The following is a 25,394-nucleotide window of genomic DNA, read 5'->3' on the forward strand; positions in this document are numbered from 1 at the left end:
AGCACTTCAACTTCAAGTGTAAAAACACTTCCGGTGCTAACGGGAAAGCCCTTTATTCTTGTAAATATGTCAGTACTTGTATATTTGCTTTGCATTTTGTGTAAGACAAATTGATGCCGTTAAAACCAAAGTTTAACATAATATTTAAGCGTAACACATGTAAAATTCGAGCGAGTACATTCACTTACCTTTGTAATGGGAGCGGTCCATAACCAGATCCAATTCCATAGAAAAAAATGTTAGTTTGAGTCTTACTTTTTAACTCAACCCCATATATATCCAACAATAACTGAGTTACGTAAATGGAATATCATATGTATATGTAGTAAAACGGAAAACCCTCATATAAAAAGTTCAATGAGTTCCGAAATTATGATCACCTATCTTTCAGATCATAGCTGAGCAATTTTTATGAAACTATGTATTATCCGCGGTATAAAGTAATTTTGGACTAAAAATGGTTCAGATTGGCCTTTAATCTTACTTATCCTATGTATTATGTTAGACATCTTTTCTTTTGAGAAAATGGCGCGCATATTGCAATCTGTTTTGGTACACATGGTAGGATATATCATCTATTTCTTTACTTTCTCATAACGATATAATGATTTAAACGCTACCGATTGACTGTAAAATGGATATCTCTCGCAATATGTTAAGTTAAGTAATTTGGCAGCAGAAGTAGTCTCAAACGATTTATAATTTTTTTTTAATAATATAAGTACTTACTTCTGATATTTTGATATTTCAAACTGGGAACTGAGAGCACTCCTATTGCGTTTACGCCCGTTAGATGACGCAGGAATCAATGTATAATGATACATTGGATATATGTTCCGATCAGGCTCACATTCCAAATAAATATTGTAAATGTCAAAGAAACATTTTTTGTAAAGAAAACACGAATTCACTAAAACAGAGTCTAACTGTTATCTAAAATGTAATTATAATGTAATTATGATCAGAAACAAATAATAAAACAATTAAGATGCCATTATCCTCCATTATTCTTAGCTTTTAAATTTACCAGTTTTTTGAGTGGTAAACTTCGTGAGTTCAATATTCTTGCAAATTAATCTCAAAAAATTAGTATAAATTGATAAATTAATTGTTTCCTTGGTTGTATGGCATATAGCGCCGTCTTGTTAGAGCCCAAGATCGTCCACAGCAACATCGTTCAATTTAGGCACGAAAAAGTCACTTATCATTGCTTTATAGCGTTTACCATTGACATCACATAACATTATGGCCCACTTCATTTTTATCGACACATGAACCAATGATTTCTTCTCTGTACAAAGAGCACACCAAACAGTGTCTTTTTGAAGATGTAATGGCGTCTCAGCAATGGCTTGTGGATTATAATTCTTACATAAGTTGAATTTTGTAACCCAGAAAACCAAGATCTTTCCGCAAAATCTTCCATAAAATGGATGGGCACATCTGCAATAGTGTTTGCATGCGATGACGAAAGGATTCATTGGGGTCGTCTTCGTTACTCTACTCCACAGCAGCAATAGAGTCTTCGGTGCGCACTGTACGGCGTCTCTGAGGATGCGCATTAGCCACTATTATAAATGTGGTGCAAAACCGATTTATGGTTGCTCGGGTTACCGACTCTGCTGGGCGATTATGTCGACCGAATATTGGAAGCAGTGTGCGATGCGTCACGCAAACCGAACTATTATTTTTGTAATAAATGGCGTGATTTGCCAACGTTGTTCTGGAGTAAATCTGTTTATTATGAAATGGCAAACTTAACTGAATATAAATCAAGTAACAACTGTCATAAGGACCTACTCGGAAAAAAGTATTGACTCATTGAAAATCAAACGTCTAAAAAAATACACCCGTTATGTGTATAACAGTGTGAACTTGAATAAAATGACTAAATATTTACATAGAGATTCTTATTTTGCCTTTAATCCATTATCTACAAAAGCTTGTGTACAAAGCCAAAGAAAGCTCACCTGAGGTTATAATAACTTAAATTGTACATTTAATTCTCCACAACTGCTAAAATAAAAGGAACGTGGCCACAAAAGCATTTCACTTATAAAACAATAGCAATTCATTCTGCAAAATCAAATGGAACCAACTTTTGTGTGTTTTAATTGCTTTGAGTCTACGCACAATGCTTGTTCAATATCTTTTTCCAATAAATTTATATCTTTTTTATACTCTTTTATTTCATTTTATCTTATTTTACGGTTGAATCTATTTGACAGTTTTGCCTCAATACTCAGTTTGCAGTTTTGCTAACTAAGTTCCATACAATTTACTGTTAGGGTAGGTTTCACTTCATTGCGTCCTCATAGTTTTTTCCGTGCTCGTGGGGAATCGATTGTTAAAAGTTTTCACTGCAGTGGTTGACACAACAACTTTATGGTTTGCTCACTTGTTTAGACTGTTTCTGGTGTAAATTAAAATTGGTGAGGGCCCCGGTCTCTTGCATGTGCGTATTTGTTTATAAATTATTAACTGACAGTATGCGTTTGCTAATAAGAGTCAGCTAAACTTTTAAGTGCTTTCGTACTGAATCCGAGGAAGCAATTAAAATGCTTATTTAATTTCCACATGAAAATATAAACCAACTTAATTTAAGTAATTTAAAATTAATCAGAAATAATTTTCCGATGCAAATAGTTTAGAATGAAAAATATGTAGCTCTTGAATTTCGGATATTATTTTGAAATATATGCATATATGTATATAAACCACGGCAATTAAGGGCCAAAGCTTTCGAAAGTATAATTAGAAAAATCTTTTGACTAAAGTCTACATAAGTAGCGAAGTGGTAAACTTTAACTTTTGAACCTCAAATCCGATCATATTAAACCTCCAAACTTTTAAAGTTTAGCATAAATTCTAAAAATAGTATGCCATCAGCCTAACAATTTAAATGCGAAAGATTTGCTCTCAGGGTTCCTAAAAAAAGTCTCTTCATCCCGCTCTGCTGCCATTTTAAAATAGGTTCCACTAGAAAAATGTTGGAGTATGCTGATTTATAACGTCGAAAAGTCAGAAAAAATAAGTTAATTTCCGAAAATATTTGCTTGAAATGAACACATTGAACTTTGAATTGACCTTTGTAGACGTCTTTGCAAGAGATGATATTCCACTACTTCTTAATATATCTGATTTTTTCATACTTTCCTATAAATTTTCTTACCAGGAGTATGTTAGTAATGTTAGCGGACGAGTTGGCGAATAATACCCACCAGATCGGTGGGGATCGGGGGTCTAATCAAATGTTTAAAGCCGTTTTTTATTTCATTTACCTATTATTTCGTAGTAGCCGCTGTTTAGTGAGGTCTCGTTTTGCATTTAATGAGAAAAGTACTTTTATACCATCAGAAAGTAGAGATTTCAACAAATATTAAGCTTACTGCCTTTTTAAAAAACTGGATGAACATTTTTTTTTGAACAAGTTAAAAATGAGACATCTAAAAACTTAGATATTTAAATTTTCCACACAAATTATGAGGTTATGTGATAAGTTACAAAAGTTGTAGATATTTTAATTACCTACAACCTTGCGATATAACTTTTTTCTATGGGACTCGTAGTTTTGCCGGAAATCGACATAAACCGCTTTTGACCCTTAAAAATTCAACCAAGTCTCTCCTCTTTTTCTTCTTGAACGCAGATCTCCCGTAAATTATAATCCCTTTTATTATACCATGAACAGGCTATATTAAGTTTGCTACGAAGTTTGTAACACCTAGAAGGAAGCGTCGGAGACCCTATAAAAGGAATACATAAATGATCAGCAAGATGAGCTGAGTTGATTTAGCCATGTCCGTCTATCTGTCTGTCTGTATATATACAAACTAGTCCCTCAGCGGACCACTATTGCATATAGCTGCCATACAAACTGAAGAATCGGAATTAAGTAGTTGTATGGGAAACTTTTTTATTTGACGTGATATCTTTACGAAATTTGGCGTGGGTTATTGTCTAAGGCAATAATGCAATCTTCGAAGGAATTGCTCAGATCAGATCACTATATCATATAGCTACCTTACAAATTGAACGATCCGAATCAAGTTCTGTGAAGGGTATTATAGCTACGGTGCAACCGAAGTTAACATTTTTTCTTGTTTTTGTTATTTTATATTTGGTACTACTCCTAGTATGATTTTTTGCTTTTCCAAAACTATATATCGAAACATAGGTGATATTACATGATACTACTGACACCAAGAACTAGCTCTCCAAAATTTGACAAAATCAGTATGCAATGTAATTATTATTGCTCTTTATATATACATAATAGCCTTAGGTAAAAATCTCAGACAATAATTTTTAGACTTTTACAAAAGCAGTTGGTTGACATCTTAATTAATCAATACCTCATAACTTCCGTGTTAACGTTAGACCTGCCTTACTCTACACGTACGTCGTACACAAACAAATATATGTGAAAATAATGTGGGCAGTTGAGGAAGACAAATCCGGTTATCTAGCATAATTCAGATGTTATGACAACTAGACGAAAATCATTAGATAAAACATTTTGCTAGACCAATACAGCACTGGCAGATTAATAAGTAATGTGGGAAAATATTTCTAATGAAGGAATTTGAGTATTTTATTGAAGTGACGTTTTATTTTCAAATATGCATTTATACATGTAATTTTGAGAGAAATTGGCATGCGTTGACTAAAATTATATACTCGTATAGTATAGAAAATTATGTGTAGAGGCAAGGATAATGCGAACCACAACACATATGCATATAACTCGCCCGCCAATATTTTAACGCCTGTTGCTTTGTTGTCACTAAGTTTATAGAATGGCAACTTACATATCTACACATATGTATGTGTCCAAATAAACGTGTGAATTCTTTTTTTTCATATGCGCTACTTGGTTTTCTTACAAATACATATGCGTAGTAGTTCTCAAAGTGCAACAAAAAACAAAAAAAAACATAAATCTGTAGGTCATGAAAGAAGAGGTGTGTCGAATAGGCGACAAAAGCGTGAAGAAAAGCGCCATATGTGGTCTTGCCGTGATAATATTGGCACATCAACACGCGAAACTGCTGATAACATAGAAGAAATAAATTAAATGAGAAACTCCGCAAAGAGCAATGAAGGTGAGAAACACTCTGGCAAAGATGGTTGAACAAATGTGTTAGCGACAAAATAAACAAATAGCACGTGTGACTAAAATCAGTGGATGCAATGCCGATAAGCAGAAAGGATCACCATAAATTAAGGTCGTGTGAACTAGCGACGACAGCGGCAGCGCACAGCTAAGAAAACCACCTTTGCAACAACAAAGTCTCTTGCATGCATAACTCTGCTACCTTTACACATTGAGAAGTCAGAAAAAGTGTCTCTTTTACCTGCAAATCTCTAAATGCATTCCGAGACCGCATTGTTTACCTTTGCCAGCATCCAATTGCTAAGACGCACTCTCACTGACGTGTGCTCTCTCATGCTCTGGCACTTTCCTAGCGCTCTGAAACTTTCCTAGCGCTCTGATACTTGGCAACCCTGCACATTTTAAAACGCACTAAATCTGCAACTGTACTTTCGCACAAACTATGTCACTTGAAATTGTTTTGCTGTTGCGGCCGCCACTTGTTGGACGAACGCGCCATGTGTACTGGCCACTTGGTGGCTGCTGTACTTGTTGCGCTGTGGAAAGGCCCAAATGCCAGAGGTTATACCAGAACATGTAGAAATTGCGAGCCTTGGAATTTCCAAATGGCTAAGTCATAACATATGTTCCATTCTGTTTGTGACGCATTGTGGCAGAATAACTGCAGTTAATGTACAAAAACTAGCAAGCGGCTCGGCTAGTAACTAACTAAAGCGGTATTTGTGTGCAATAACAATTGCAGTTATAATGCAAAGTAGATTTGAAATTAGAAAATGCTTTCATATGAGTACGAAAAGGCAGTTAACATCAATTTCACGCACATCCTTTCCACTTTACGGCCAATCGGGTGTCAACAGGTGTGTCATATGTGCCATATGTTGGCTATTTTCGACTTTTAAGTAACTAAATTACACCGGCTGGAGTGACAATTGTGCACAGTGCACACGCCTAGTAAAGCGAACAAGTGAATCGAGACGACAACTGCGAGTACGTGGTTCGTATGTCTGTGTGTCCTTCTAGGACGCTGCATGACAGCTGTGTATTTAAGAATCGCCAATTGTAGATTTTTACTTCGTCCGTACCGTTGCTTTGTCTGTCAAATTTACACGTTTAATAGCCTCTCTGTCATGCTGAGTTGAAATCAGCGTCATTGATGTCCTACCATACCGTGCCATGCGAACTCGCTGCTTTAAGGACATCTCCTCCTACTCACCTTCAATATAATTTCACTGTTTACATGTAAAATTATTCGATCTCATTTGCTCTTAAATTGACACATCCTTTGTGTGTCACAATATTCTGACAGCTGCTTCAATGCGCTCTCGGCCAGTAGCAGGATGTGGTCGCCTAAAGGCCATACAGTGTTTCTCGGCGGTCCACAGTGAAAATGAGCGATAAAGGAGAGTGTTTTTGTTTGTTTAAAATATCTTTATATATAATATATGTATACAAGTATATATGCAAATAAAAATATTTTTTATTTCCATTCGTACACCACTATTTGCGTGCCGGCGCAAAAAGCTATGAACTCTTTGTAAATTGACCAGCTCTGCTGCTGGTTGTGTAATTTTTTGGTTGACGTATCCTGCAACAAAAGAATTGTCTAGACACCCTTGTCGTCATATGAGATGTGCAAATTGTGGCTTTTAGCGTCAATTATTTTCTTGACCAAAAAAAGGATTATTGTAGCAAACACTGAAATCAATATCTTGACGAGTTTTGTTGCAGAACAAAAGGAGCGTTAAAGCATTTAATAATAAAAAAAAAATACAATTCACAAATACAAAAGATGCCTTGCAAGATTGATTTTGATTAGTGAACCGTTATCTTAGACAATAACCCATGCCAGATTTCTTGAAGATATCTCGTTAAATGTAAAAGCTTTCCAAACAACCACTTGATTCCGATCGTTCAGTTTGTAGGCTATAGCGATCTAATCTGAACAATTTATTTAGAAAATGCACTATAACGAATGCCAAATTTCCTGAAGATATCTCGATGCATGACAACTGCAGAATTCAAAACTTCCCCACGCCCAGGATGACAGATGACCAAATTCGCTCAAGACAAATTCCATTCTAAAAACGGTTGAAATCAGGTGATCACCCTAATCAGTCCTCTTATAACGGTTTTGTTAAAAACTACTAAAAGCGCAGAGACATTAAACATTGACACCTGGGATGACACAAGAGGTCTTCATAGGAGTCGGGTCCAAAATTGGACAATGGTCATGGCACCGCCCATATTTCGGCGAAACTCATATGTCAACAACTACTCAATCGATATCGACCAAATTTGGTATGTGATATTATCTCGAAATGCCTATGTTTCAGTGTGAAAATCGGACTTCAATCTCGCCTACTTCTCATATAACAGAATTTTAAATTCCATTTGATTATTTCACCTTCGAATATGCAAATCAAGCAGCAATGAATGAATGAGGATAAAACTTTATGTCAATAATGTCTTTGTGGTGCAGCACCTTATTACCAAAAATTATCCAAATCAGAGTTAAACTATTCAAGCCCTCAGCTACCGAATATGTGGACCCCACTTCCGATCGGTCAATATGTGAGATATATTATAGAAATTCGAAGAGAATCCTTTTCTGATAATAATATATCTGCTTGTCAAAGATGGGTTGTATTTAGTCAATAATTCTCGCACGTATCGCTAAATAATCTTAGCAAAATTGACTGAGCGTAAAATACTAATTTATTGCCGAAATATTCTTTTTTAATCTATCTCTAGTTAGGGCAAACCCATTGAATTTAGGTTTTCCTACATGTTACAATGGACATTGTTTGCTCTTGACACTTATGTATTTACGTATATACATGGCGATAGCTAAACAAATAGGAAACTGTAGCCTCCTGCATATAATCGCTGTTTCAGATGAAATCATTGGCATACTTGGCAACAAGACCATTTCCACTTTAAAGTTTTCATTCAAAAAGGTGGATTTAAGAATATTTCCGGTGCTCTTTGTGATGACCAAGTACCGATGTACTGTTGAAAAGTTGAGTATGTTCAATCGAATATTATGTGGTCGCATTCGGGGTATACATATTTATAGAAAGTAGAAATTCTATTGGAAATTTTACTCGTTCGTTTTCAGCAACAACTGTATCGAAAGATTTAAAATCAATCAGAACGCCTAGTAACGACGGTTGTATCTGGAAGTTATGTTTTCAAATAGTTATAGCGGCCAATATAGAAGGTTCAGGAGTTTATCGCGAACAAAAAATGTGATACGTAATATATATAATATATTTATGTTATATGGTATATAGATATAGTATGTATTAAATGTTGTGTATGTGGGAGACAGGCCTACTGGCGAACCGAGTACGTAAAAATAATATCGAAATTCCAAAATTCCCCAAACTTATTTTTTAAATGCCCAGGAAGGCAGTGATAAAAAGATAGTCAAGATAAAGTGCCAATGTGAGAGAGAACCATTATGGTATATTACCGTGAAAGAGGGCACGAATTTGTACCGTACAATATGAGTTGCACCAAACGACATCATTTGGAAGTAATTGAAATATTTTTGAATGTTGGCCAAAAAGTACTTAGAGTGATTTTCTATCTCTAAAACTAATGACTGTAATGAATGAAGTGGTGGAACCAAATGTGACAAGTTTACTTTACCACCAGCGCAACATAATCCAGCAGATTCACCGCGGTGTTTTAAAGCGTTACAATGTTAACAAATTATTGACATTTCCCCAATTGTTGTGTAGTCTTTGAGAATGATTTGATAGTTCATATTCGGGTTAACATTTTGTAAAGCGAACTTTACTCTTTCAAAGTATGATCTAGATCTATATGTATGTAATTAATCCAAAAACACCGAACCGATCTGTAAATAAAATTGTAGTTTTTAGTATTTTCCTTGCAAGTTTTCCACATTTTATCAACGTTTAAACTTTTTCTGGACTTCCACGAATATTTATAGACTAAAATTAGCCAAATCGGTTGAGTCATTATCGAGTTTTAGCAAGACTAACGAACAGTAATTAAGAACTCGCGTCTGATCGTAACGTCAACTTTAGGGTTCAGGAAATATGTACTGATCTTGAAGTACATATGTCTCAAGGTTTTAAACTTTACAGAATCCTACAGATTTTACACGCTCTTAGAGCCTCAGAAGCGGTTATCAATAAATAGATGTCGAAAACAGCTTTATGCATTGATAATATCAGGTTATCGGGAGAGGTTAATCCACTACTTGTAGAAAGTGCGTAGCGTTAATGCTGATACACCAGCAACAACGTACAAATTGCAAATAAGAGATATTATGGTCTTTAAGCAGCACTTCAAAATTCTGTTTAATCAATAAATGGCACAAAATTTTTGCGTTAAGAGAGTTTCATCAATTTTTTCGTGTTATTAAACAACAAAAAAAAGATATCAGTATTTTAAAAAACTTTAGTATTGTACAACACAAATATAAGTAAGTATATGTATGAGACATGTGTAAGAGCTTACCAAGAAAGCTTGAACGCTACTTTACAAATTCACTTTACCATATGATAGACACAAGCGCGAAAGCAAATGGAAATTAGAGAAATACTTCAGTGGCAAATTGCTGATTCAGCAATACGTGCGTCCCCAATGGAGTTTGACATGTACGTCGATGCCGTGAACATAAAACGAAAACGACTTTTATTGCTTTCTTTCAGCAAACAACATACAAATTTGCTTTAATTCCTCACACAAAATGTGGAAAATGTCATTTATGGTTTTACAGCTGATAAGTCAAAATAGGGAAAACTGCAATTGGCGAACCTAGAGGACTGTGAACTTACGTAATCACATATTCAAACAGCTAGTAAACGAAAATAACGGTGTAGAGCGGTTAGTTAGCGCACCAAAAGCTTAGTCATCGAAGTCACACAGAAATTAAGCGGGAAAATTGTGAGCAATTACTGTTAAGCAATAACGAATGAGTGCTGCTGCAAATATTCAGGAGGACTTTGTGGTAATGCAGTTGGATATGGATGTGGATATGGATATTGATTCAATGGAAATGATAAATGCATATATGGTACATACCTATATCTATATGTATCCCTATCTCTAAATGTGTGTAATTGCTTGCTGCAGTGTTTAAAAGCCCCAAAAAAGAGGCAGCAGTCAGTGTACACCGTTAACTTAATTGCTTTATCATCAACTTAATCGTCAACTGAATGAATCAACATCATCAGCAATCTCATAAAACCCAGCAGCAACAAGAAAAACAGCGACATCATCATCATCATTAACAGCGCGCGCTCGATAATCAACATTATTTCGGTTAATAAGCGTTTGATGACATCGTCGTTAATGTTGTTGTCAGCGCATGGCGCACTAAAACGCCCAGCAATACAATACTTTTATACGAATACGACACACTGACATGCACACGTATACATAAGTAGATTGTATAGTCACTTAGCGAAATTGGACTGAATGCTCGCCTTAATTAGTGCAAATTTGCGATGAAGGCGACGACGTTTAACGAAGAAAAAACCAATTAAGTTTTTGCGTACAGTGTGATTTTTAAGTATGCATGTAGGTTAGTATTTAACTGCTGTCTATATGTATGTGTGAATGTGTGTAAGCAGTGATATTATTCTTTTGCAATTAAGTGAGTATTATGCAGAGCAATGTATGTTTATGTGCAGCTGTATTCGGATATCATCGGTAAGCTGACTTAAACACTTACAGGGGCGGTTTGATAGCTCAATGAAATCTTTCGAAATACAGAAAATCTCGATAAAATCGTTGGAGCGATATATATTGAACGATTATAATCGATATATGCAAGTATGTAAAACTCGACAGATTACTGAAGCGGAGGGATGAAGGGAAAATGTTCGTGATGGACCCGCGATGAGCTGACTAAGTCAGAATTGACGAGCAGTAAGTTTTTTAATCCTTCATAATTGGTGGGATTGGCAGGGACTCATTTAAAAGCAATACCGACTCTGAAAATTCATATTATATTATTGAGAATCATTCTTTGTGCAATATTTTGGGGTTTGAAAATTTTTAGCAATGCTTGGAGGTTACGAATGCCTGCGTCACTATGTCCACTTTTCACGATACCCTTTTTGAAACAGTAGAAGTTACACAGTGGTAAACCAATCGAGTTGAATAAAGAAGTTATATTTTATTAATAATATGTTTTCTCTCAAATTGCCATCTTATCGAACTGCCTATTTAGAACTTCACGTCGCAGCACTTTAAGATTTTTCTGTACTCTTAACCGAATTAAATCGAGTTCGCTCAGCATTATCTCCTCACATGGTAGGCTTGAATCGTTAATTAAATTGAAAAGCGGCAGCAAAATGCTTAAGAATAATGGTGACACTGAGCTGTAAATTATTGTGACACTGTAGTCACTAAAGCAGTTTACTTTCTTATATACATATAGGTGTCTGCTAGAAAGAGAACATAGTACACGTACGGCTATGCTGTAGCTGAGAACTGGTTACTTAACTGACTTCAAAGTAGTTACACACGAAGAGAGAGAGATATTTTAATTTTGTATCCTTTATATATGTTTGTATTATTTAATAAATAAAGTAGGAGTAAACATCTTTCCTGGATTTTCACTAGTCTCCCTTTGGATAACTAGTTAAAGTGTTTATGCATACTTTAAGTTCGCTCAGGTAATTGTATAGCGATTTTATAATTCTTTCTAACCTTTATTGTAAGACAGCCTACCAATACCTACCCTATATGTACTAGAATTAATGTAGTAGCTGTACAGATATAAAACTTGAAGTTAGTTGTCACTAGTTGAAAATAATAACATTTTCTGTCATATTGCTGCATATGTAATCGAAATTGGTATAAATCTGTTAGGAGTGATACCGCTCGGTAATGTATTATTCTTCACCTTCGCTGGGTGTAGCTCCATTTATAGTAGGATACGATTGCGTACGAGAATATGGTTGGGTGATTGTAAAAGAATTAACAGCAATTAATTCAATTTCATCAATCGCTATATAATGGCTAAATAAATTATCTGCTTATTTTCATAGAAAAACAATTTAACGATATTTTCTAACGGTATTTAATCCTGCAGATACTCGAATGTATGTATACAAAAACAAGTTAAGCCTTTTTTGAAGGATGCAAATAAGTAAAATTAATAGAATTATAATAAATTTTGCTTAAGAAACACAATCAAGGCCACATATCTATGCAAGTGAATGTTTTTGCACACATACCTAATAGTAGGATATTGTCTTTATCTAGTATGCTTAAATTTATTATACAATTTTCTAGTGCACCGAGCGGAATTCCCTTTGAAAAGTATACAGAAGCCTATATTTAACACATTAAATCATACTCAATATTTAGTGTTATCACAAGCAATCGATAAGGCTATCCGGAGACGGCTCTTGCTTTAAAGAGTAATAGTTTCGAAGATTCAGCCAGATATATTGTCATAACTTTAAATATATTTTTCCCGAAAGTTTTACCGAAATTTTTTTTTTTTTTTATATGTTGGGCAAAAATCCAATTTTAATATTTTTTCTTTGCTTTAAGTTATAGTTTATGATCTTAACTAATACTCGTACACTGTCTTGGCTTAGAAATATCAGTAAAGATAACAAGAAAATATATAATTTCTGTAATAGTTTCATAGATGGGCTTATAACTGGAGGTTTTTTCTGACACCTTAAGAAGTTATGATGTTATATGTTTTTCTTGACAAAATGCTTACGGAGAAATCTAACTGTATAGAATTCCAGCAGTGTAGTTATTTAATCTGTCAGCGGAGAGTAGTGATGCTCTTAACATGTAGAAATTCAGCGAAATGCGGCAACACGACTTAAGTGTTTTCCCCAACATCCAAATATGCTAGGTTAAAATAATAGATCACAAATAAGGCTAATCAAGTAGTTGATGAGCGAAACCTGTAGAGCAATTTCGATTCGAAACCTTTTTAAAATATTTTTTAAATAATAGTATATATTTTTTAAATAATTTTAGTAATAATTCAGGTGACTAAATTATTTATTGTACCTTTAGTCAACAATAGAAATGAAACCACGTGGCTTTCATAAACTGTTTCGACTTATAGCATTTAGACTAGCATTTCATCTCTGCTGGAAACTTCTTCGTTAACTTTCAGTTTATTGAAGGCATGTGGTTTATGACAGAAAACACATACGGAAATGTCAAAAACTTCTTTTGAATTATATAATATTGCGACAAATAACTTATACTTTAATATAGAACCGCTAACGAACTAACTGAAAGCCAGACAAATACATAGAAAAGGTGGATAATAAAAAACAAAAACCGTAACAATTGATTGCTGCAAAAAAGGCAGCGAACTCTTTGAAGTGAAACCAAACTTTCTGAAATAAACAAAATATGCGATGTTTACAAATATATATGTACAACATTGTTTTGGCCAAGAACAATTTGCAAACATTTTATAGCTGCTCGCACATCACGGGGGCGGGAAGAAAAAACCGTTGATTGCTTGAAATAAAATATTTTATTTTATTTTGTTTTGACTGTTGTTTTTCAGCAAGAATTTAAATTATGTCAATTTTTTGTGAAAATTTGACATATCAACTTTCGCTGACAAATGTTGATAAAGCGCACAGATGAAATATGAAATGATGGCGACATAGCGATAGTAAGTTTTGCACAGGGTGGCAGATATAGCATAAGGTATTTGCTGTCTTGTTAAAAATGTAGACAGAAGATACATCAATACAGTTAGGCAAGAGAATATTTGAATCAAAGTCGTAAAACGGTACAGTATTTTATATTTAGTTAATTGTACCAGTTTATTATATTTATACCAGTTGTTTGTTTGATTCGCTACTCCCCCCTATTTGGCTAATTCGCGGACGGCTAAGGAATAATTTCTAATTATTTTACAGCTTTATTCGATTAGCGATTATTATTATTATTAATATACTAATAAACCCGTTAATAGCTTACTAGATATTTGACTTAAGGTGTTATATCCACTACTAAATTTCAGTAAATCGATTATACAGATATCGAATGTACATATTGATCTGGCAAATAGTTTCGGAGTTATGAGGGTATATGTACTAATTTTTAAACTTTGCGTGAGCTTCCAAAACTTCAAACGCATTTTTCTCGAAACGTTTTCAAAGCCGGTGACAAAAATTTCTCCGAAACGGCAGAACTGATCGGCTTTTCGTAACAATTTTGACTAGTTCTTCGTTCATCACTTGTATCTATCTATAGTAATAATACATTTTATGATCCTTGGGTTTGAGATAATTTTAAGTACAAACATTTTCCTTCAGAATGAATCACCACATACGACAGTACATTAAATTGTGTATATATATTTGTATTTATTTATTAAATAAAATGTTTCTTCAAAAAACTTCACAAAAAAACGCGTTTTTTCTGACTTCCTAGTGAATATAACCAAAAAAATCAATAAAATAAGCAATTATTATGGATCACCCTATACATATTTATATAGATACACATTACCAAAACCAATCAGCACAAGAGTCAACAACAAGTTTACTTTGTAATTTTACACGTCTTTTTTTTTTTTTTTGAATCAATATAAAGTATCACAAATATGATAACGCATGGTTATGAGCATACTATTTTTAGCTTATATGACATACATGCACATTTAAATATTTATTTGTAGTCATACTATTTGTATCGCATGTCAATTCGTAAATATTTAAGTTCACGCCGTTTATTGAAACCTTAGAGAGGACAAAAAATGTACATATATGTATGTATGTATCAAAATGTATGTTAATAAGCGAGTCCTTTAAGTCGTGTCTAGACACGTGCCTGAAATTTGGAATTTACTTTTCAACTATCGATTTCGCTTATCAACAATTTTTCAGTTTTACTCGTTTATTTAGTTGCGATTGCTTTGGTGTTTTATTGCTGTTGTATGCCTTTTCGTTTGTATGTAAATATTTTCAAGTCAAAATATACAATTTAAATTGCTATTGTCTTCCACTAATCGCCATGTCTTCGGGCAAATGAGCCATATCTTAATTACGACTGGAATGCTTCATACTGCATTTGAAGATTTTACTTTGGGTCGTGTTTTGTATAATTTTTATGTTTTGCAGTTCCTTTTTTTTTGGCATTGAAAATGTTGCCTGTTTATTTATTTGCGTTCAAGATTTGTGACAGCAATCGGCTCATGATGAATTGTTGGCGATGGGTTCTATAAGATAGCTACTGTAATGTGATACCTAATTTTTAGCTTAAACAAAATTACTGAATAGAAGGCTATTTTTCATTGCTATCTGTATTGGTATTAGTGACAAAAAGAATTATGTTGTCTGCATTTTTTCAAGTTGTTTGGGTTAATGTGATTATATTAGTTAATTTCATTGGAATTAGAGGAATTAATTGGCTTTTGGCAAACATTTTAAACATAACAGTTAAAAGTTTAAACATAGACAGTTTAAATTCGAGTCATCAATTTAGTTTTATTACTATATTTTGCTCTTCGAAAATATTTTTATAAAAATTAAGCTAAATAACTCAAATAATATACACATGTATATGTGATATAAATTCAATCAAAGGGACTAAATTTAATATAATCAAGGTCAAACCGATAACTGGAAAACATTACATTGGATAGACGTGGTTCAAACCGATTTCATTCATATACGGCCTTAAACTTAGTTTTGTTTAAGAAAACTTGGCCACTTAATTTCAATAAAATAACACATATTTTGACCAACATAAACGGTTTAACGACAAGTGAAAAGTCCGAAATGAATATGTAGGGTATATTGGAGCTACGAGAAGGTCTATCGTGGTAAGGTATCGTACAGATTTACCAATATTCACGGTATAAAGTCAACCGGAAATACAATATGAAATTCTTATATTAGATATACGGGGGTTAAGAGTAATATTGGTTGTTCCCACATACTAGCGCCAGATAAAGGTGATCTCTGAGTTTCATTACGATACGATAATTTACATTTAGAGCAATATGGATGATATTAAGTCAGCCGGAAGAAATTTGTATATTAGATGTATCGCAGCTAGGGGAAGTATATATCCAATTTTACTCACTTTTCGCACAAGGACACTTCATTATCGGGAAATGATTCTCTGAAATTACTTGTTCTTAAAAAAATGTCATTACATAGTCAGTCGTGTAGTCCACTTATTCAGTATCTGGGGGGGTTATGATACGATTTCGACACTTTTTAGATGTGAGATTTCATACCTTAAAAATAATAATAATAATGCAAGGAAAATGAAAAAAATATCTGGAATTTGAAATTGTGATATATGGGAACTAGGAGTCGGAGTACAACGATTTCGTTTATTATGTCAGTTTAATAAAAAATTGGCGGGATAAAGTTATGCAACAATTTTAGTTTAAATTAGTTATGTAGTTCCTAAAATATATGAATTCACCTAAAGGCCCATTATTCAATTTTGACACTCGCCTTCCGATCTTAGATTTGGATATACGGGGGTCGGATCAATGTCTGGGCCGATTTTAACCCATATTGCGGTCAGGAAAACATATCCATTGAACTCAAATAAATATTATATAAATTGACTGACACAAGCGGAGCTTCAAACGGACGGAAAAGTAATTTTATTAGGTATATAGGGGTTAGGGGAAGTACTAAACCGATTTTATCCATTTTTGAAACTAGGTCACATTATTATCAAGAAAAACATTTCATTTCATTAAGATGCCAACTGATCATTATTTTCGGTGTATAGCCAATCATTGGTTCGAAGCTTCTCCTATTAGGTGGCTGGGGGTCTTCAAAAAGTATAGACCCACTACGACCATTTTTAATTGAGAGGAGCCGCGTTTTGAAGTATTTATTTGTATTTTAAGTTTAGTTAACTGTGGTTTAATTTATATATTGAGAAGAGAAGGTATCACTTATGGAGTTTGGTTATATAGAAAAAGGCATATTTGTAGTCCAATATGTTAAGTATGTTAAAAAATACATAGCATTTAGTTGAAATCGATTGCTAAGATATGTTAAGCGAATTACAAGTGGCGGTGGCGGCGCACCCATTATTTAATTTTTATACCGTTACACATAAAAACTTGCCGTACGATCTTTGCGATCTATTTTTAAGATACTTTCAACACAAATTTATTTTCATTACAAAACTTAGCGGTTGCAGAAAGCGCAAGGAATGATGGAATCAGTTGCACTAATTAGTTAAAACGACGTGCCAAGTAGGTGTCGGTCCTTGCGGGCGTTAGTCGTCGACACCTGCAACACGCAACAAGTCGCCAACACCGACAAGGCGCCATGTCATGCAACGGAAACGGCTCGCCGCATTGGCGCACTGGAAATGGTGGCAGACTAAAAGCTAGCCATTAAATTGATGAGCACATTATTCTAGCTTTAAAATAGCAAAGGTAAATGCTTGCATAAATGAATGCAGTCATGTGTATATGCGTGTGTGTGCAATGACACCGGATGTGTATGGGTGTCTGAGCAGTGGCTGGTACGAGCGACGACAAGTAATGGTCACTTAATATATCCTGGCGCGCTACTGTTGCGCAGTGGCAACAACACTTCCGACGCCCAGACACATTCCGGTTGCCTTCTCAGATACAAATACAAGCAGACTGATGTATGTTTATGTGTGAGTGTGTGTGTGTGCAGTTATGTGCACTTGCACACCTCTGCACTTGAGTGGCGACAAGCAGACTGGCATTTCGCGACAGTCTGTTACCTTGTATGTATGTATGTATGTATATATACTCTTTGTTAGTTAGGTATGAGTACCATATATAACGCACGAAATACTCGTGGAAGCAAAAAAAAGCAAATATCCTTAAATAACTACAACCACGCATACACTCATATATATATATAAGTATTTACTTATGTATGTAGCAGTATATATATATTGCAAGCGAGTAAATTTGAGCGCAACTGACTTGCTGAGTGGTGCACTATTATATTCTTAGCTGCTTCATGCATCCTTCATTCCGCTTCTTAATAAGTCCTTATTGCCATTGTATACCATAATTTGTGTCGTTGCACTTGTCGACAATGACCTCTGTCCGGTTTCAAGAGCTCAACACTCAATGCTCTATTGTCATTATATTGTTGTCGCATAGCAGCATTGTTGTTATTGTTATTATTATTTTTTTTACTTGTAAGGATTATTATACGCACCACTGTCACATATAATTGTTACCCACTAGTTTTTTCTTCAAAGTTGGTGCGGTCACAGGAGCCAACGTTTTGCCTTTCGTATGTCTACAAGAATAATGTCTGAGTAGACAATGCCAATGGCCTCGTCGTCGCCTTTCAAGCGTTGCGAACTATTTTGTTGAATTTTGCTGTGACCGCGTAATTTTCCTGGAGTCACACAATAATTTAGGCAATAATTTCTTGGTCTCCAATTGTTACTTATCCATTTAACCACAAATGTATTTCGAGTGATGTATCATGCGGCGAATTTTGGTTCGAGAATGAATGTATGTTTTTTTTTTATATAATATTTCTGTTCTTTATTTCTTAGGTGATCAAGCTCAAACAATCTAGTTTAAGGGCAACCTCAAATAATAATATTGAATATCAAGTAGTAAATTACAATAGTCTAAATAGCGTCTCCATAGGGGGTTTGCACACTAGTGAAAGTAGTTATCCTCCAGCCGGTTTAAATTTTATTGAATTTAATTTTTTAAATTTTTTAACAAAATGATCATGAAATTGTTTGAATAAAAACTGTAACAATTTAATGAAGTTTGAAAACTATAATTTTCTGGAAACCTAATCTAATCATACATTTTAGTATTCAATGCGAATTCTACTGAACTATTTTAACCAACCACTCGCAGTGCCATCTGCCGTAAATAATAATTTTCGCCCTTTTGTTACTGGAGTCTAGCACAATGTAACTGAGCTATCTTTATAAAGAAGTTGTAGTCTGTTAAGGGCACAACTAGTGTAAAATTAAATTTTTTTCATATCTCGATAATACCTTTAAAAATAACATAATAAACTTTTAAAACGATATTTCAAATAGTTTTTGAGTTACAGCCTTCTAAAGTGTAGCCGCTCAGTTCAATTAGCTGCATCTTTTTCTCTTTAAAAACCCGACAATTTTGTCAGTTTTTGATTTTTTTTCCTTGGGTCATTGTACGGATAATATCATCTAGTAGAAAGCTTCTTTGAGAGACCAGAATCACCGCAGTTGAGGACCTTTTATAAGCGCCATCGAAGATTCGTAAAATAGTTCATATCATGTTTTGCTGAAGTATGTATAAATATGTTTCCCTTAAAATTAAAATAATTTATATAGTATTTTTTTTTAATTCCCAAAAGTCACCGTTTTGAGGGTATCACACTAAGCGGCTGCCCCTTAAGGCATTATTATGATTGCTAGAAGTAAAAGTTCGACTTTCAGAATAGAGCTTTGGCTTGTTATGGATGTATTTCGCAAACTTGGAATATTAAAAAACAATTGAAAAAGAAAAGTAATAAATATGGAGGCATTTATTCTCAAACGGTACTTATTTTGTATCACACAAGTACGGGTCTCATGAACTCTCGCATATATTTTCACTTCCTTCCTACAGTTGCCCATATTCAAGTGAATCTATGTGCTTAAAATCCATCGAAAGGACAATATTTACCTATATTATAGATCTACGATCTGTACTTAATAGAAAATGTTTACTTAGAATATCTGGCTGATGATTACTCATATGTTAGAGATCAGTGTTAATTTGCAGAAGAAGTTTTAACGAGAGCGATGATGCTTCATTTATAACATTGAAAAGTATCGAGTTGTAATCGGACTTCAAATCTGTTGTTGAACAACCTTGGTAGTCAAGTATATCACTAGATAATACTTGGTTCACCATACGACTGCTAGATATAGTAACTTGTACTTCAGGCCTTAGTCATCAGTTAGGATCTCATCACAGCAACATAAGATCTGAGTACAAAGATTTGTCGTCAGCTTACTCTCAGTTTTCCAAATAACCAAAAAACTTTGGGTACTTGAAACACCCTATTGCCTAATAAGACTAAATAAGATTTCCAATAACAGCTTCCAGAATATCTAATAAGATTCTAATATCGAGTTGTCCTTACATATTATATTATACCTAAATGCAAAGTGTACACTATATGATGTTTGGTGCAACATGACAATGTTGGCACTTGTTTTACCAAAGTTTGCAACGTGTAAGCTTTTTCCTTTGGTTTTAAATTCGTAGAATTTTTTTCGACCATTAAATTGCTATGCAACCAGACACTTTTCAACCACAAACATCTGTCCTACTAAGGTATTTTCGGACATTTTGGTAACAAGCATTTTGGGAAAGGTGATAATAAAAGTTGCACACTAGAGAAAATCCCAGGCAAACAATTTTACTATCTATATATTTATTCAGAGAACGTATATGTTTGTAGATGTAAGTGTATGCAGTTGCAGCAAAAGTTTTATGCGAAATTTTACTCCACTGCAATAAATAAAACAGACAATGCAATACAGGAAATGATAAATATAAATCCAGTAAGTATTCAACTTGGGTGAAACCTAAAATAGTCGTGAACTATGTACTACTACTTAGTAAAACTGTAACTACCATTGCCCAATGGATAAAATGAAATGAATATTTAATGATTTCACTTAAATTGGATTATTAAATTTTAAACGTTTCAAAACAAGTTTATATTGAGTAAAATAATATGAAAATTCTTATTCTGAAAACTAACTCAAACCGATTTTATTAAATTTATATCCAAATTATTATCTCTTATATTAGGGTTTGAATTGAAGTACTGATTGTCGATATTGATTTGAACGAATGCGGAAAATGTGTCACATTTTTAATATCTTATTTGGTTGGAGGTTTTCAAGAAAAAGGTGATAGCCCAAGAAAAAGATAACAGCGATAACCACTAACTAAGCGTGATCCCCAATGATTTTCTGAGAGTAACGTAGGAATTTAGTCTTTTACATTGACCATGTTTTTTTGGAGAAAATAATAAAAACACAGGGATATGCCGATGGAAAACATGGGTTCTAGGAACTAAGATAGTTTCACGTGAAATTGCAGCAGAGTTGAAAATAATAACCCAGGATAGCTTTGATAATTTTGATTTGATATGATGATTTTGAAGTGAGCTTTAAGATACTGATGTGTTGGTAGGGAGCATTTGTTGTGGACGAGCCTTAATTTTTCTTCTGTTTGGTTGGCATGACATCTGTCAAATACATTCTATAACCTTACATTCATTTAACAAACAACGTCATATTTTTGATGCTGAAAATGTCAAAGTTTGTACCGGAAAGTATTAATTTTTTGTTTCCATTTGAAGAAAAGTGCTGCAGAGTCGCATCGAATGCTTGTCGAGGCATTTGGTGATCATGCTCTATCAGAAACAACATGCAAAAAATGGTTTCGAAGTTTGAAGACGCCGAACTGCAAGCAATATTGGATGTAGATGATGCTTTGAGTCAAAAGCAAATGGCAGCCATGACAAATGTTACACCACAAACAATTTCAGACCGTTTAAAAGCTGAAGGAAAAATTCAAAAGTGTGGAAAATGGGTGCCACATAAATTGAATGAAAGACAAATGGAAAACCGAAAAACACTTGTGAAATTTGAATTGTGAAACGACGTAATTTTATATACAACAATGCAACTGCACACAAAGCAAAATCGGTCCAGGGTACTAAGGTATCAAAGCACTTGGCTATTCACCAGACTTGGCAACTTCCGATAACCATTTTTTTTCAGCGAGGGAACACGCATTGGCTTAGCAGCACTTCGATTCCTACGCAGAAGTCGAAGATTGAGTGTCTGATTGGTTTGCTTCAAGAGGCGAACATTTTTATTGGCATGGTATCCAAAAATTGCCAGAAAGGTTGTCAAAATGTGTAAAAAGCAATGACCAATACTTTGCAAACGTTTTTTTTACTTTCTCATTCAAAATAAGTATTTCATAAGTAGCTCATTTCATACCGGTATATGTATGTAGTTTAATAATAATATGGTAAACGTCATAAACGATGAAGTAACAATTTTTTTTCCTCCAGTATGGAAAATAAAAGCACTTTTATTCAGCGTTTTAATTTTTCTACGACATTTTCATTTTAAAAGTAATGTTAATGGTTCTATTAATATATAATCTTTTCTCTTAATTCTCTATCTTCATAAGAATTTTAATATAATTTGGAGCAAGGGCTCACTTATTAACAACAAAATTGAATTCTGAGAAAGAGTTTAAGAGGTATCCTTCATAATTTGTAAAACTAAATATTAAGTCCATCTTCATATATTATTTTAATGTAACTTAATATTTTATCTTTTTTTCTTACAGTTATCAAACTGGAGAAACTATTAGCGCGACCAGAACCAACGCCAGGAGTTTCGGAAGGTAAGAGTTCTCAGTACTATTCATAATTAATGCCTATAGAAACCTCACCAAACTTCTATCAGGGGAATACGTCTGTGCAGTTTTATAAAAATTTGTTTGTGATTCTTTATTATATTTAATTTTATTTTAGAACGCGAAGTATCAAAAATATATTTCTATTCGAGAACGCCTAATAATTGGTTTGAGAGTAATTCAACTTGTTTTAAACTAAAAATCAAAGTTATTAAAGTAGTGACATTGTAACCTTAGTCTAAAGTCTTAGTCTTAAAACAAGGCCCAAAAAGGTTCTATATCAGGTCTATATATCTAGGTATTATCCATTTCTATGCTAAATCACATATAAGAAAAATTTGTTCAATGAGAGCACTTTTTACACGGATCTAACCTTAACTACCTAAACTAAACGCTAAATAAATTCAAAACCAATTTAGTATCGTATATGCCTGAATTTCATTACCTGTACATACTTTTATGTGTCGAATATTTATATCAATTAGTTACAGTAAAATTTCGTGATATTGATTTTTAACATCAGCATTAATACAAAGATCGAATAACAATACTTTACTCATTATTTACTAATTTAAAAATCTCACATATACATATAAATAATTCACGAAATTACTTTATACTCTCTTTAATTTAAGAATGGGGCTCTGGTTGGAATGGTCCAAATTTTATTGTGGAAATCGAAGAGACTGGTTCTGCCTCAGCAACGAACTCAGATTATCTCAACAGCAGCGAAGATGTGACCAACATAACACCATTGAATTCGACCATAGCGGGGAGTGGTAAGTTTAGTTGACAATAAATATTAAAAAACTTAAAGTTTTATTTAGAAAAAAAATAAAAAAATATTTTGCAACGTTTATAAAGTTCCACCTACATTCCTATTTTACCTGCGCAAGTTCAATATTTTTTAAAATATTGTTTTTGCTATAAAAGATTTAGTGATCTCAAGTATTGTCATAGTCAGCTTCATCATTTTTTTGAAGCCACATCTTAGTACAGCTCAGAATAAACTTTCTAAAAATTGGTATTCAACAATCGAAAAATTGTTCCTTCTTTGGTGGATATAGTACAATACCGTCGAGCCAACATAATACGTCTACATCAATAAAACCAGATATAACAGGCACTACACCAGTATTAAACGATGGATCTATGTCATCTTCACTACGTAAACCTAAATCAAAGAGCCAATTCCATACAAAGAAGCCAAGCTTGTATCCATTGGATCAGGCCTACATTATATGCCAGGAAGGTGCGCCAAAATCTATGAACAATAATGCGGAAAATTTTGTTTCGGTATAACTTACAGCAACTCTGAGGTAACACAAATCCAAGATGCGGGCATATAAGGAAACTACTTCTTACCCATGGGATCGCTATCTGTCAAAAAAATGCGAAAAGAGATGACCCGCAGGGACAGATGACCTGGAAAACAAGAAAAATATGTCTTCGAGCAATATTCCGCCTCCAACCTTATAGTAGACCTTTGACGACGATAGGAGAGAAGAAAAAAGTATAACTCACACCAACAACCTATTCAACTTTGCCAGAGATGAGTCAATCTGATCGAATTTATACATAAGGGTGTAGAATTTAGGTTTTCTTTTAATTATTAATTTTTTATGTAAATATTAAAATCTTTAAGAAAACAACACTTTAATATTTTACAATTTATTTGTGCTAAGACAACACCATTGATAACATTGCCGTCTTTATTGACACTCTATAAAATGAGATCTTACTTTATCCTCATCTATTTTTAACTCAAGCTAATTGATGGTCCGGGATTCGGTAGCGTATACTTCACATAACTCCACAAGGAGAAATCAATTGGGTAACGTATTGGGTATTAAAACTGTACAGTTTCTCAGTATAACATGCTTTACGTAAATCTGGCGAATACAGTGGATAAGCGATGACTTTCTTTTCGTTTATAAGCAAAATATTCAGCTCGTCATCTCTGATTTAACCTATTTTAATTAAAACGAAATAAAAATCAGTCTTTCACTCATGCTTAGTGTTAAGGTTTTAAGCATTTTTTTAAATCCTAAAGCAAAAAGAGGTTTCGAATTAGTTGGATATCTCGTTTCGTATATGATTGAGTCAAATTCTTTGGAACAGTTGAAGTAGTTTAGTATTTTCTATTGATAATGACAAGTTGGGACAAAAAGAGCTGAGGTTAAACTTCTAAAAGGCAGCTTAATTATTTTTTCAAATCGTAACAGTTATTGTAACGGCATCAGAGGGCTGTCTTAACATGAAATCCCAAAGTTACTAATTTTAAGAAATTTTAATTTCAGCCGCTTATTTTTCTCAATTTATTTATTTATTTACCTCGCCACTTTTTTATTGAGTATGAAATGATAAATCCTTGTCACTACATCTATAATACATATAGCATTGTTAAATAGAATTGGATGGAATTAGCCCTTGGCTTCATTCCATCTTTTACATTAGCAATACTTCGCGAAGAAGCGCGCTGCCAAATTAGTCGAAGTTCTTTATTTACTGTTTATTTTGTTATTATTTGTTTTACATATTAAAACACCAAGGAAAAAGTGTGCCTTGCGGCAGAATAAATAAGTTAATGGAATAACTGTAAAGCACGAAAATTAAATATTTAAACAACCGAAAGGAAAAATTATAAAGGATGTATCAATTTATACACTTTTGTCCTTTATGCACGCTTTGTATTTGTACTTTCAACAAATTGAGGGTTCTGCGAAGCCGCTCCAAAGTTTTAAAAGAAGTCGGGATGCAACCCACTTTACTACTGCAGATGCTATAATTTTTTCTGCGCTCGCTCGTATGAATATAAAAGCGAAAAGCTTCAAGCAACGGCCACCAAAGAACAAAATAAGCAAA

The 25,394-nt window shown here is 33.7% G+C and overlaps 1 protein-coding gene across 1 annotated transcript in view; it reads left to right on the forward strand.

The window, feature by feature from the left end:
* The window catches only part of LOC106618832 (uncharacterized), a 149,794-nt gene that overhangs the window by 107,056 nt on the left and 17,344 nt on the right, over positions 1-25,394 (forward strand). Inside the window, exons 2-3 of the mRNA XM_070109899.1 lie at positions 22,461-22,517; positions 23,165-23,308. The gene's annotated coding sequence lies outside the window, so the exon portion shown is untranslated. The remainder of the gene's footprint in view (positions 1-22,460; positions 22,518-23,164; positions 23,309-25,394) is intronic.

Source organism: Bactrocera oleae, chromosome 5 (assembly GCF_042242935.1).
Source record: "Bactrocera oleae isolate idBacOlea1 chromosome 5, idBacOlea1, whole genome shotgun sequence".
Lineage (NCBI taxonomy): Eukaryota > Metazoa > Arthropoda > Insecta > Diptera > Tephritidae > Bactrocera > Bactrocera oleae.